Below are 13,489 nucleotides of genomic sequence, written 5' to 3' on the forward strand. Positions count from 1 at the left end.
ATTGGGTTTAGATGGGTATGTGACTATAACCCTCTCAATACTTGATTTGGGAAATGCATGTGGTATAATCAGTGACCATACTTCATCTCTTCTCATGAGCAATTGACCAAGGAATTGGCTATTGATCAAGATTTGAGAGGTTGAATTGCAAGAAATTGTAATTCAATCACTTAAGATTGCCAAGGAGATCAATGAGTGCATTAATTGAGGAAGAGATGAAAATGAACTTGATCCGGAGAATTGCAACATCTCCTAAGCCCAATGAACTCCCCATCTCTGATCTTACCCATTCTCTTTAATTTCTGCCATTTACTGTTATGAGCAAATCCCCCATTCCCATTTATAATTCTGCAATTTATTTTCAGTCATTTGCTTCCAGTTCTTTAATCTAGCATTTACTTTTTTGTTATTTACATTCCAGCCATTTTATTTTCTGCAACTCTCTACCCAAATTCTGGATTTGCTCAACTAGAACATTCTTCTAATTAAAGTTGCTTGATCAATCAATCCTTGTGGGATTCGACCTCACTCTATTGTGAGTTTTTACTTGACGACAAATTCGGTACACTTACCGAAGGGAGATTTGTTGTGAGACAAGTTTTCCGTGCATCAAGTTTATGGCGCCGTTGCCGGGGATTGATTGTGCATCAACAATGATTAAATTGGAAGATCACTAGATTGAGAATTTTTATTTTGTGAATTTCATTTTCTGTTTGAGTGATTTACTTTTTGTTTTAGTTAAACTTCTTCCCTTCCCCTCTACTCTTTTGTTCTTCTTTGTTATTTTCAATTCTGTTTGCTAACCCACTAACTGTTTGATATATTGCATCACCCACAACTAACAGTAATTCTGACACAAATACTTTCTACACCTATCTTTTCTTGCTTGCACTTGATGGTTGTATGACAGGGAGAAGAAGCGGGGCTTCAACTTCCTTCGATTCTGAACCTGAGAGGACCTTCCTTAGATTAAGGAGGGAGGCAAGAGGAAAAAAAGTGGTTGGTGCTGAGGAAGAAGAGGAATTCTTTGAAACAAACATGGAAGACAACATGGAAAACCATCATGAAGAAGAAGATCACAACCATGGGGGAGGAGGTAGAGCAAATCATGCTGGGGAGGATAGAAGAGTTTTGGGCTCTTACATCAATCCAAACCTAGGCAATTGTGGAAGTAGCATCCAAAAGCCAACAATCCAAGCCAACAACTTTGAACTTAAACCACAGCTCATCACCCTTGTTCAGAACAACTGTTCATTTGGAGGAAGTGTTCAAGAAGACCCCAATCAACATTTAACCACCTTCCTGAGAATATGTGACACAGTGAAGTCTAATGGTGTTCATCCTGACGCCTATAGACTACTCTTATTTTCATTCTCACTCAGGGACAAGGCAGCCAAATGGCTAGAATCTTTCCCAAGGGAAAGCTTGACAACTTGGGAAGACGTGGTGAACAAATTCTTAACAAGATTTTACCCTCCTCAACGAATCAATAGGCTGAGAGCTGAGGTCTAAACTTTCAGGCAACAAGATGGTGAGACTCTATATGAAGCATGGGAGAGGTTCAAGGACTTAACAAGGAGGTGTCCACCTGACATGTTCAACGAATGGGTGCAGCTGCACATTTTCTATGAAGGGCTCTCTTATGAGTCAAAGAAGGCCGTAGACCATTCATCTGGAGGATCTTTGAACAAGAAGAAGACCATTGAGGAAGCCATAGATGTTATTGAAACAGTAGCAGAGAACGACTACTTTTATGCTTCCGAAAGAGGGAACACAAGAGGAGTAATGGAGCTAAACAATGTAGATGCTCTATTGGCCCAAAACAAGCTCATTACCCAGCAGCTGGCCGACCTCACCAAGAAGATGGAGATGAACCAAGTAGTAGCAATTTCTACTTTATCAACAATCCAAGAAGGAGTGAATGAAGAAGCAGAGGGGAGTCAGGAGCAAGCCAACTACATTGGGAGTTCACCAAGGAAAAACTATGATCCATACTCCAAGACCTACAATCCTGGATGGAGAAACCACCCAAACTTTGGGTGGAGAGGTGAGCAAGATCAAAACCAAGACCAGAGACGTTACAACTCCAACAACAATGCAGCTCACCAGCAATTCACACAGAGGACGTCTCAACACCCCCACAACAACACTTCTTCATATGCTTATCAAAACCAAAATAGCACATCTACTCCGAATCACCCATCAATTGATGACAAGCTCTCTAAGATTGAAGCCCTACTTGAAGGAATATGCCAAGAGATTCAAGAAAATAAGGTGTTCAAAGAGGAAGTGCAAGCCAATATTAAGAACCAGGGAGAGACCATTAGGAAGCTGGAATTCCAGGTGGTATATTTAGCTGAGAAGATTCCCAAACCTACCGATAGCTTCCCAAGTGACACGGAGAAAAACCCAAAGGGAGAAGCAAAGAAAGTAAGATGGAAAGATTGCAAAATGGTCACTACGAGTGATCAAGAGACTGAAGACAAGCAAAGCAAACTTTGCAAACAACCTGAAGACAACTCAACAAATGAGGAGGATAGAGATCACCAAGGACTAGAAATCTCACAACAAGAGTTGCTGAAGCTCTATGCTCCCTTCCCTCAACTGCTCAATGGTGCTGTGGGAAAGAGAATATACTCAAGGTTCCTAGACTTGTTTGCATCTCTGCATGTAAACATACCATTCATCAAGGTAATTCAACAAATGCCTGCATTCATCAAGTATATGAAGGAACTTCTTCCCAGGAAAAGCTTACTCAAAGGAGGCCAGACTATAGTGATGAACAAAGAATGTAGTGCCCTTATTCAACCTGAGCTGCCTACAAAAAGAAGAGACCCAGGGAGTTTTCACATCCCTTGTGCCATAGGTGAAACTATGTTCGATAGAGCGCTATGTGATTTGGGGGCCAGCATCAACTTACTGCCTTTATCCCTGGTGAAGAGGCTGCAGATTAATGAGATAATGCCCACAGATGTAATCATCAGACTGGCTGACAAAACTCAAAAGCAAGCAATAGGAGTTGTGGAAAATGTGTTGCTAACGGTTGGGAAATACTTTCTCCCAACAAACTTTGTTATTCTGGACATGGAAGAGAGTCACACTCACCCAATCATATTGGGAAGACCATTCCTAGCTATGGCCAGAGCACTTATCGATGTAGAGAAAGGGGAGCTAATATTGAAAACCCATGATGAACGACTCAGCTTCAATGTCTTCAAACTATCACAAGAAACAGATCAAGAGGACAAGGAACTAAGCACAAACAATAAAGAGACACTGAAGGAGGAGACAAGCACTGAAGCACAGCCAGTTCATTCTGAAACCCCCTCAATTGATAAACAAGGAAAACAGCAATTGCCACAGCTCAAAGAAAAGTTGGAGGAACCTAAACCTCTAGAGGCATGTGAAGACAACATCACAACTCCTTGGAGAAAAAAGGTCACCAAGGGGAAGGCAACCTTAAAAGAAACCAAGAAGAAGGTTCCAAGGAGATAGAGGAACAAGAAGATCCCTACGGAAGATTTCTCTCCAGGGGATAGAGTTGTCTCAGCTTACTTCCCAGATATTCCCCCTAATCTACCTACTGTACCATCTCAGTTACCTAAGGTCTTCACTATCAACAGAGTTCTTTCCCTGGAACATGTGGAGATCATTGATCCAACCAATGGATATAAGTCCACAGCAAGAGGGGAGGACTTTAAGCACTACCAACCACCCTGATGAAAAAAAAATGTCAAGCTAGTGACGCTAAAGAAGCGCTTCATGGGTGGCAACCCATGTTTTATATGTTTTTAAAATAATGAATAAATCAATGTTTACGAATTTCAACCCAAACTTGACAAACATTTGGTGAAATCTTTATCATGCAGTATATAGTGAAGAACAAGTTTGGTGTTCAAAGCAAACCAAGATGCATGCTAGTCTTGGGAGCTTTGAACAAAACTTTTCATCACATTGCTTCAAACTAAGTTTGGGGTCACCCCATGGTGCCACCAAAATGCATATAAGGACCCACCAATAGTTAGTTAGTTAGTTGGAATTCATAAATAAACAATCAAATCCTTTCTTCCCTTTTATTCTAGCCGTAGAGTTTGATTTTTATGATATTAATTTCCTTATTTTAAATCTTTATAGGAAAGGAAAAGAAGCATGAAAAGGGATTGATTGGACAATTAAATGGGGGAGATTTCACCACTTAATGAAGAGCACTACACACATGTCCCAAGAGGGAACGCATGGGAAACGCTGCCATGCAACATTGGAGAAAGAAGACCCTTGAAGACCGAACCAATCACTCTCATTAAGTGATGATCCTTGTCTTTCCTTCATACACAATCCCAACCGTCCATCAAGTAACAATCCTTGCAATCCACACCTTTCATCCACTCATGACCCCCTATATAAGTGAACCGTAGTGCATGATCATTCCTCACACTCAAATTCCCACTCTCCACACTTCATACTTTCGGCTTGCTCAAACCCCTTCATCACACTCTGTCCTAGCCAACCTATTCCTCATCTCTCCGTATCCTCCAACCTCCACTTCAAAACAGCAACTCAATTCATGGCATCATCAAGCTCAAAGAGGCAAAAGAGGAAGGAACCCATGGAGAGTGTTCCTTTCGATGAGAAGAAATTCAAAACTGCCTTTTATGAACGTGAATTCGAACGGATAAGGGTGAGAAAGATATTGCCAGAGTTAATCTTCCAAATCAATGCAGATGAGTCACCACAAATTCTGGAGAAAATCGAACAGAGGGGGTGGCAACTACTCACAAGTCCAGAGGGGAAGATCAATGGAAACCTCATCAAAGAATTTTATGCGAATGTAGTAAGAGAGGATAAAACCAAGGCCCTAACCTTCAAAAGTTACGTAAGAGGAAAAGAGGTGGACTTCAGCCCAAATGCCATAACAAGAGTTCTTCACCTGAAATCACCTCGTTTTGATGAGGAAAGTTATCAAGCAAGGATAAGTAGAAGCCCTGATAATAATGAGCTCTCAGAGATAGTGGCAGACATCTGTGTTATAGCAGCTGACTGGGAGAGGTACACAGATGGGAGACCCAAGTTCATCAAGAGAGGAGACCTGAGCCCTGAAGCCAAGGGGTGGTTTGAACTTATGAGGAGGTCCATTCTACCAGCTGCAAATAATTCAGAGGTAAACATCAATCGAGCTACTATGGTGCATTGCTTAATACAAGGTGGGGAAATCAACATGAATGAGCTCATCGTCGAGGGGATTCAAGATTCGGCTGAGAAGGTTGATTCAGGTGCCAGGCTTTGGTACCCCAGCACCATTCTCCGCTTATGCAACAAGGCCAAGGTAGTATTTGAGGACAGCAACCCAGACTGGGTGAACCCAGGAAGGCCAGTTACACTCGAACGATTGGTTTATACTACACCTGCTCAGCAACAAAGAAGGCCACAAATAGGGAAACCAAAAGCAAAAGAAAAAGTTCACCAAGAGGAACATCATCAGGAAGAATACCAGCAAGAAGAGCATCATGACCCAGACAACTTGAATATGACTTACCTTCTAAGAGCCATTGAAGATTTGGGACATAGGCATATGGAAGGACAAGAGCAAATACTGAACCTTCAAACCAACTGGCTGAGCCAACAGGAAGCATGGCAAAAACAACAAATGGAGCAGCAGCAGGAACACTACTCCAGGCTCACTCAAGCCATCAACCAAGTGAACGAGAGGCAAGAGCTCCAAGAGAAGCACTTGCAAGAACTCAACCAGCGGCAGATAGCCCAAATGAATACTTTCAATGAGTTCAGTGTAATCAATGAAGGAAGACAACTACATAGGGAAGAGTTCTATGTGAACACTCAAGCCAAGTTGAACTATATGACTAGTAACATGCATCAGCTACACTATGCCATCCCTACATATGATGAGGTCCAAAAAGATTTTGTAGAACAAGAAGAGAGGAAGGTAAAACAGCAAAAGGAGACACTCAAGAAGAAGATGGAAGATGGTGGTTTCTAGAAGAAGCTGCTTGGAAAAGGCAAAGGAAGTGGGAGCACAAGCACTCAAGAGAGACACAATGAGGACAAGCAAGGAGGGGAGCATGGGCATCCACATGAATGAAAGGTGGTGGAGCTCCTTTTAGTCCATCGTTTTCTATGCATTAAATAAGGAAGATCTTGTATGAAATAGAACCTGCTTCCATGTTATGTTTAAACTTTTTAAATTCTGTCTTTTAAGTTTTCTTTCTGAATAGGTCCATGATTTCTGGTTTAAATGTCACTGCATCTTTCCCTTATTTACTTGTAAGCTTGTCCAATTTAAATCAAATGAAGAAGAGAATGTTTATGTTTTTAAAAGACCAGAGTGGAGTTCATATTGTGGAAGTGCATTCATGAATCTTTGGGGTAGTCATAAGTTAGCTAAGTTGGTTCAACCACAAGGTTAGGAGGACAACTATCTATCCTAAATACTTGACTTTGGATATACCTATGAGACTGAGTATATGACAAGATCCTAATAAGAGAAAAGGGAAAGAATAATGGAAGTGAAAAAAACAAAAGAAAAAGAGTAAGCAATAAGGCTAGGCACCAATGGTTTGGACCTTGAGACAAGTGTCTGTGGTGCTCCTGTGTGAGGGATCTACTTGGATGAATAAGCTCTCAGGGGTTCTTTATCACTTGGTAACTTGGGTTAACTAACCCGGGATTATCAGCTGAAAATCCACTATCAAGAGTAACCCTCACTACAGAGCATTTAGTAACCCAAAGAGGTGCTGGACACCAAGGTCTCAAGAAAAGAAAATAAACAAACTATATGCCTGTGGTGTGTATGTATGGGGGAGAGACTTGAGGGAGTAAGTCCTTAGGGGTGCCTCAACACCTAGCACCTTGAACCAACTGGTTCGGGAGTGTTGGCTGAAAACTTATCTTAAAGAGTTGCCCCCTTACAGAGCACTTAGCCTAAATAACACAAATAACCCTTGAAATAACAATAAAAGGATCAATGAATAAAAGTCTCATGGGATATAGACAAAGTAAGTGTTTAGGGACATGATAAAGGTCTGAAAGCCAGTAATGGAATGAACCTAAGTTGCTATGCATGAAACCACCATAAAATCAGTAACATGACTTCCACAAGAATGACTCATTCCTCTGGATCTTCCATTCATTATTCTCTTGTTCCAGTACTTGCTTAGGGACAAGCAAGCTTTAAGTTTGGTGTTGTGATGCCAGGGCATCTTGGCCAGTATTACTGACCTTTTCTTTACTGTTTTTAGGTTAGTTTCATGCATTTCCTTAGGAAATAAGCTAGTTTTGGGTAGATATTCACTTACACCTTGACTCAAGCATACATTGTGCATTTTACATTATTTCATGAGGATTTTGCATAAGTTTAGTGATAAATTGTATCTTGCATTGCCCATGACTTGGACTAGAACTTTGATGCACTCTATTGCTTGATTTCAGGACCAAAGGAAGCAAGGAAAGGGAGGAAACTTGCAAGGTTAATGAGAAAAGTGATTGCCAATGACACTCTCATAGCCATCATTGCCCACGTTAAGAGTCACGTTAACTAAGTTAACGTGAACTCTAACGTGGAAAAGGGAAGTTGAGCCAACGTTAGTGACACTTAACATTGTCACTAACGTTGGCAAACACTCATAAGTGGCCACGTTAGAGCCCACGTTAACCTAGTTAACGTGGCCTCTAACGTTAAAGGGGGAAAGAGAAGGCAACGTTAGTGACATTCAACATTGTCACTAACGTTGGCCTAAGCATGCAACACACCACGTTAACTCCCACGTTAACTTGGTTAACGTGGGAGCTAACGTAAGAAGTGAGAGTTGTCGCCAACGTTAGTGACACTCAACATTGTCACTAACGTTGGAAGCAACCACACAACCCCCCAAGGAGCCACGTTAACTTCCACGTTAACTTAGTTAACGTGGAAGCTAACGAAGAGGAATGAATGATGAGCCAACGTTAGTGACACTCAACATTGTCACTAACGTTGGGATGGCTAAGAATGGCCACGTTAGAAGCCACGTTAACCTAGTTAACGTGGACTCTAACGTGAGATCTAGGGGCACATTGGAACGTTAGTGACAATGTTGAGTGTCACTAACGTTCTCGAAGTTTGGCAAGGCCACGTTAGAAGCCACGTTAACATAGTTAACGTGGGCTCTAACGTGAGGCAAAGGGGTACATTGGAACGTTAGTGAAAATGTTAAGTGTTACTAACGTTCTCGAACTTATACTTTCACTAAATGTTAACACCCCTAACGCCCTGAGCTGAAGTCTCTGCCCACTTAGCACTTTCTCTCTGCAAGTAAAGCCAAGCCCAAATGAAGAAAAGAACTGCTTCAAACTCAAGATCCAAAGGCCCAAGACTTGAAGAGCAAACTAGAAGCTGAGAAGAGTAGTATATATAGGAGTAGCTTTGAATTGTAAAGGGAGTTCTAGAGGCTGGAAAAAGGGAACTACTCTTTGTATTTTACTTTCTCTTCATTTTCTAGTTTTATGATGTATTCTCCATCTTTGTTTTCATTTTCAAGAGCTATGAACAACTAAATCCCTTTCATTGGGTTAGGGAGCTCTGTTGTAATTTGATGGATCAATACTAATTTTCATTATTCTTCTTCTATCTTTTCTCTTGATTTTACTTGAAGGCTTTCGATCTTCATCCAATTGAGTAGTTATCTTGGAAGAGAAGCTATTCAAACTTGGATCTCTTTTGAACCTTGAAAGAGGAATGAAGAGATCAAGCTAGAAATGCTTTCTCATGCTGGACCAAATTGGGTTTGGATGGGTATGTGACTATAAGCCTCTCAATACTTGATTTGGAAAATGCATGTGGTATAATCAGTGACCATACTTCATCTCTTCTCATGAGCAATTGACCAAGGAATTGGCTATTGATCAAGATTTGAGAGGTTGAATTGCAAGAAATTGTAATTCAATCACTTAAGATTGCCAAGGAGATCAATGAGTGCATTGATTGAGGAAGAGATGAAAATGAACTTGATCCGGAGAATTGCAACATCTCCTAAGCCCAATGAACTCCCCATCTCTGATCTTACCCATTCTCTTTAATTTCTGCCATTTACTGTTATGAGCAAATCCCCCATTCCCATTTATAATTCTGCAATTTATTTTCAGTCATTTGCTTCTAGTTCTTTAATCTAGCATTTACTTTTCTGTTATTTACATTCCGGCCATTTTATTTTCTGCAACTCTCAACCCAAATTCTGGATTCGCTCAACTAGAACATTCTTCTAATTAAAGTTGCTTGATCAATCAATCCCTGTGGGATTCGACCTCACTCTATTGTGAGTTTTTACTTGACGACAAATTCGGTACACTTGCCGAAGGGAGATTTGTTGTGAGACAAGTTTTTCGTGCATCACTGGGATCAACCACTATTTGGTTATATCCTGAATAACCATCAAGAAAACAGTAATATGCGTGTCCTGCGAGTCTTTCCAACATCTGATCCATAAATGGGAGGGGGAAATGGTCCTTTTGTGTAGCCTCATTGAGTTTTCGATAGTCTATGCACATCCGCCATCCTGTGACGGTCCTTGTAGGAATTAGTTCATTCTTCTCATTGGGAACTACAGTGATTCCTCCCTTTTTGGGCACGACATGAACGGGGCTGACCCAGGTGCTGTCTGAGATCGGGTAGATTACCCCTCCCTGCCATAACTTCATAACTTCTTTCTGTACCACTTCCTTCATGATTGGGTTCAGCCTCCTTTGGGATTGAATGGATGGTTTGGCATCATCTTCCAGTAGTATCTTATGCATGCATATGGCTGAACTTATTCCTTTCAGGTCAGCAAGAGTCCATCCAATGGCATCCTTGTGCTTTCGCAATACTTTGAGTAGTTCATCCTCTTGATCTTGGCTGAGGCACGAGCTTATGATCACTGGGTAACTTTCATTCTCTCCTAAGTATGCATATTTGAGAGTGGGTGGCAGTGCTTTGAGTTCAAGTTTGGGTGCTTCTGACTTTTCGTTATCTTCTTTTGATGCCCCTTGTATATGAATCTCTGCTGTTGCAACTTCTTCACTAAACGTTGACTCCTCCTCTGTTAACCCTTCAGGTTCTTCTCCTTCAAAACTCTCCTGCACTGCATCTTCAAGTGAGTCCAACCTCATACATTCTCCCAATTGTTCTGGTGGGTAACTCATGGCTTTGAACACATTGAATGTCATCTTTTCATTGTGTAATCTCAGGGTGAGGTCCCCCTTTTGTACATCAATGACAGCTCCAGCGGTGGCCAAGAACGGCCTTCCCAGGATAATGGAAGCCTTGGTTTCCTCCTGCATGTCCAGCACTACAAAGTCTGCTGGGAAGATGAAATCTCCCACTTTCACCAGCAAATCTTCTACTACGCCATAAGGGAACTTGAACGTTCTGTCTGCCAGTTGTAGGGCCATCTTTGTTGGTTTAGCCTCTTCAATCTTCATTTTTCTCATCATGGCTAGCGACATCAAATTTATGCTGGCTTCTAAGTCACATAGAGCCTTTTCTACTATGATTTCCCCTAATGATACAAGGGATCTGAAAGCTCCTCGGATCCTTCAATTTCTGGGGTAGTTTATGCTGAATGATAGCACTACATTCTTCGGTTAGTATCACAGTCTTGCTGTTCTTCCAGCTTCTCTTCTTAGTCATTAGCTCCTTTAAAAACCTGGCGTAGAGGGGGCATTTGCTCTATTGCTTCAGCAAAAGGTATGTTGATTTGTAGTTTCTTGAAGATTTCCAAAAATCTCAAGAACTGGCTGTCATCCCCCTTCTTCTTTAATTGCTGAGGGTATGGGACTCTTGGGATGTCTGGCTTCAGCACTCCTTCCCCTTTTTGTGAACTCAAAGTGGGAACTCGAGCTCCATCCTGCTCTTCTTCCTTTTCATTTGAGTCCTTTTCTTGTGGTTTCTGGGTGGTTTCCTTCAGTTCCTTCCCACTCCGAAGGATGATAGCCTGACACTCCTCCCTTTGGGTTGAGTTAGTATTGCTGTGAAGGTTGTGGCTGGGAATTCACTTGAATAGGTAGCCAATTTGTGTCTCAAGTTTCTTGATGGCAGCATCCTGATTCTGCATATTGGACATCACTTCTTCTTGGAGCGCTTTACTGTCTTGAATCTCTTTGCATATACCTTCAAGTAAGTTTTCAATCTTCGAGAGTCTGTCATCAAATGATGGTGGATTGGGATTAGAGGTAGAAGGACGAGGAGTGTTATTTTGGTTTTGAAATGGATGTGGAGAGGTGTTGTCATGGTGGTGTTGATATGTTCTCTGTGTGAATTGTTGGTGAGCTGCATTGTTGTTGGGGTTGTGATGTCTCCGATCTTGGCCTTGATCTTGTTGATTCCCCCACCCAAAGTTTGGGTGATTCCTCCAACCAGGGTTGTAGGTCTTGGAGTATGGATCATGGTTTTGCCTAGATGAATTCCCAATGTAGTTGGCTTGCTCCTGACTACCCTCTGCTTCTTCATTCACTCCTTCTTGGGTTGCTGATGAAGTGGTGATTGCTGCTACTTGGTTCCTCTCCATATTCTTGGTGAGGTCAGCCAGCTGCTTGGTAATGAGCTTATTTTGGGCCAGCAGAGCATCTACATTGTTTAGCTCCATCACTCCTCTAATGTTCCCTCTTTCAGAAGCATAGAAATAGTCATTTTCTGCTACAGTTTCAATGACATCTATGGCCTCCTCAATGGTCTTCTTCTTGTTCAGAGATCCCCCGGATGAGTGGTCTACTGCTTTCTTTGATTCATAAGAAAGGCCTTCATAGAAAATGTGTAGCTGCACCCATTCATTGAACATATCTGGTGGACACCTCCTTGTCAGGTCCTTAAACCTCTCCCATGCTTCATATAGAGTCTCACCATCTTGTTGCCTGAAAGTTTGGACCTCAGCTCTCAGCCTGTTGATTCTTTGAGGAGGATAGAATCTTGCTAAGAATTTGTTCACCACATCTTCCCAAGTTGTCAAAATCTCCTTCGAAAAAGATTCCAGCCACTTGGCTGCCTTATCCTTGAGTGAGAATGGAAATAAGAGCAGTCTATAGGCGTCAGGATGAACACCATTAGACTTCACTGTGTCACATATCCTCAGGAAGGTGGTTAGATATTGATTGGGGTCTTCTTGGACGCCTCTTCCAAATGAATAGTTGTTCTGAACAAGGGTGATGAGTTGTGGTTTTAGTTTAAAATTGTTGGCGTGGATGGTTGGCTTTTGAACGCTACTTCCACAGTTTCCTGGGTTTGCATTGATGTAAGAGCCTAAAACTCTTCTATCCTCCCTATGGTTGTAAGCCTCTTCTTTACGATGGTTTTCCATGTTTTCTTCTATGTTTGGTTCAAAGTATTCCTCCTCTTCCTCAGCACCAACTACTCTTTTTCCTCTTGCTTCCCTCCTTAATCTAAGGAAGGTCCTCTCTGGTTCAGAATCAAAGGAAGTTGAAGCCCTGCTTCTTCCCCCTGTCATACAACCAACAAAGCACAAGCAAGGAAAATAGATGCAGAAAGTATTTCTGTTAGAATTACTGTTAGTGTGAGTGATGCAATATATCGAACAGTTAGTGGGTTGGTGAACTGAATTGTAAATAACTAAAAAAAATGAAAAAGTAGGGGGAAGGGAAGAAATTAACTAAAACTGAAAGTAAATTACTCAAACAGAAAATTAAATCAAACGAACTAAAAATGCTCAATCTAGTTATCCTCCAATTTAATCATTGTTGATTCAAAATCAATCCCCGGCAACGGCGCCATAAACTTGATACGCGGAAAACTTGTCTCGCAACAAATTTCCTTCGGCAAGTGTACCGAATTCTTCGTCAAGTAAAAACTCACAATAGAATGAGGTCGAATCCTATAGAGATTGATTGATCAAGCAACATTAATTAGAAGACTGTTCTAGTTGAGCAAACCAGAATTTGAGTTGAGAATTGCAGAAAATTAAATGGCGGGAAAGTAAATACCAGAAACAGTAAATGCTGGAATTAAAGAGCTGAATGTAAATGGCAGAAAGTAAATTGCAGAATCTTAAATGGAAATGGGGTAATTGCTCATAAAAGTAAATGGCAGGAATTAAAGAGAATGGGTAAGATCAGAAATAGGGAGTTCATTGGGCTCAGGAGATGTTGCATTCTCCGGATCAAGTTCATTTTCATCTCTTCCTCAATCAATGCATTCATTGATCTTCTTGGCAATCTTAAGTGATTGAATCACAATTCCTTGTAATTCCATCTCTCAAATCTTGATCAATAGCTAATTCCTTGGTCAATTGCTCATGAGAAGAGATGAAGTATGGTCACTGATTATACCACATGCATTTCCCAAATCAAGTGTTGGAAGGATTATAGTCACATATCCATCCAAACCCAATTTGGTCTAGCATGAGAAAGCATTTCTAGCATGATCCCTTCATTCCTCTTTCAAGGTTCAGAAGAGATCCAAGCATGAATAGCTTCTTTTCCAAGATAACTACCCAATTGGATGAAGATCGAA

General features: G+C 41.3%; 2 non-coding genes across 2 annotated transcripts; one reads left to right on the top strand and one right to left on the bottom strand.

The window, feature by feature from the left end:
- Positions 1 to 1,491: 1,491 nt before the first annotated feature.
- LOC112773504 (small nucleolar RNA R71) lies at positions 1,492 to 1,595 on the bottom strand. Its single transcript, XR_003188051.1, has one exon. It is a non-coding gene; the product is annotated as a small nucleolar RNA R71 (small nucleolar RNA).
- Positions 1,596 to 11,799: 10,204 nt separating this feature from the next.
- Positions 11,800 to 11,906, top strand: LOC112774216 (small nucleolar RNA R71). Its single transcript, XR_003188715.1, has one exon. It is a non-coding gene; the product is annotated as a small nucleolar RNA R71 (small nucleolar RNA).
- The last annotated feature ends 1,583 nt before the right edge of the window (positions 11,907 to 13,489 follow it).

Source organism: Arachis hypogaea, chromosome 18 (assembly GCF_003086295.3).
Source record: "Arachis hypogaea cultivar Tifrunner chromosome 18, arahy.Tifrunner.gnm2.J5K5, whole genome shotgun sequence".
In the NCBI taxonomy this organism is placed as follows: Eukaryota; Viridiplantae; Streptophyta; class Magnoliopsida; order Fabales; family Fabaceae; genus Arachis; species Arachis hypogaea.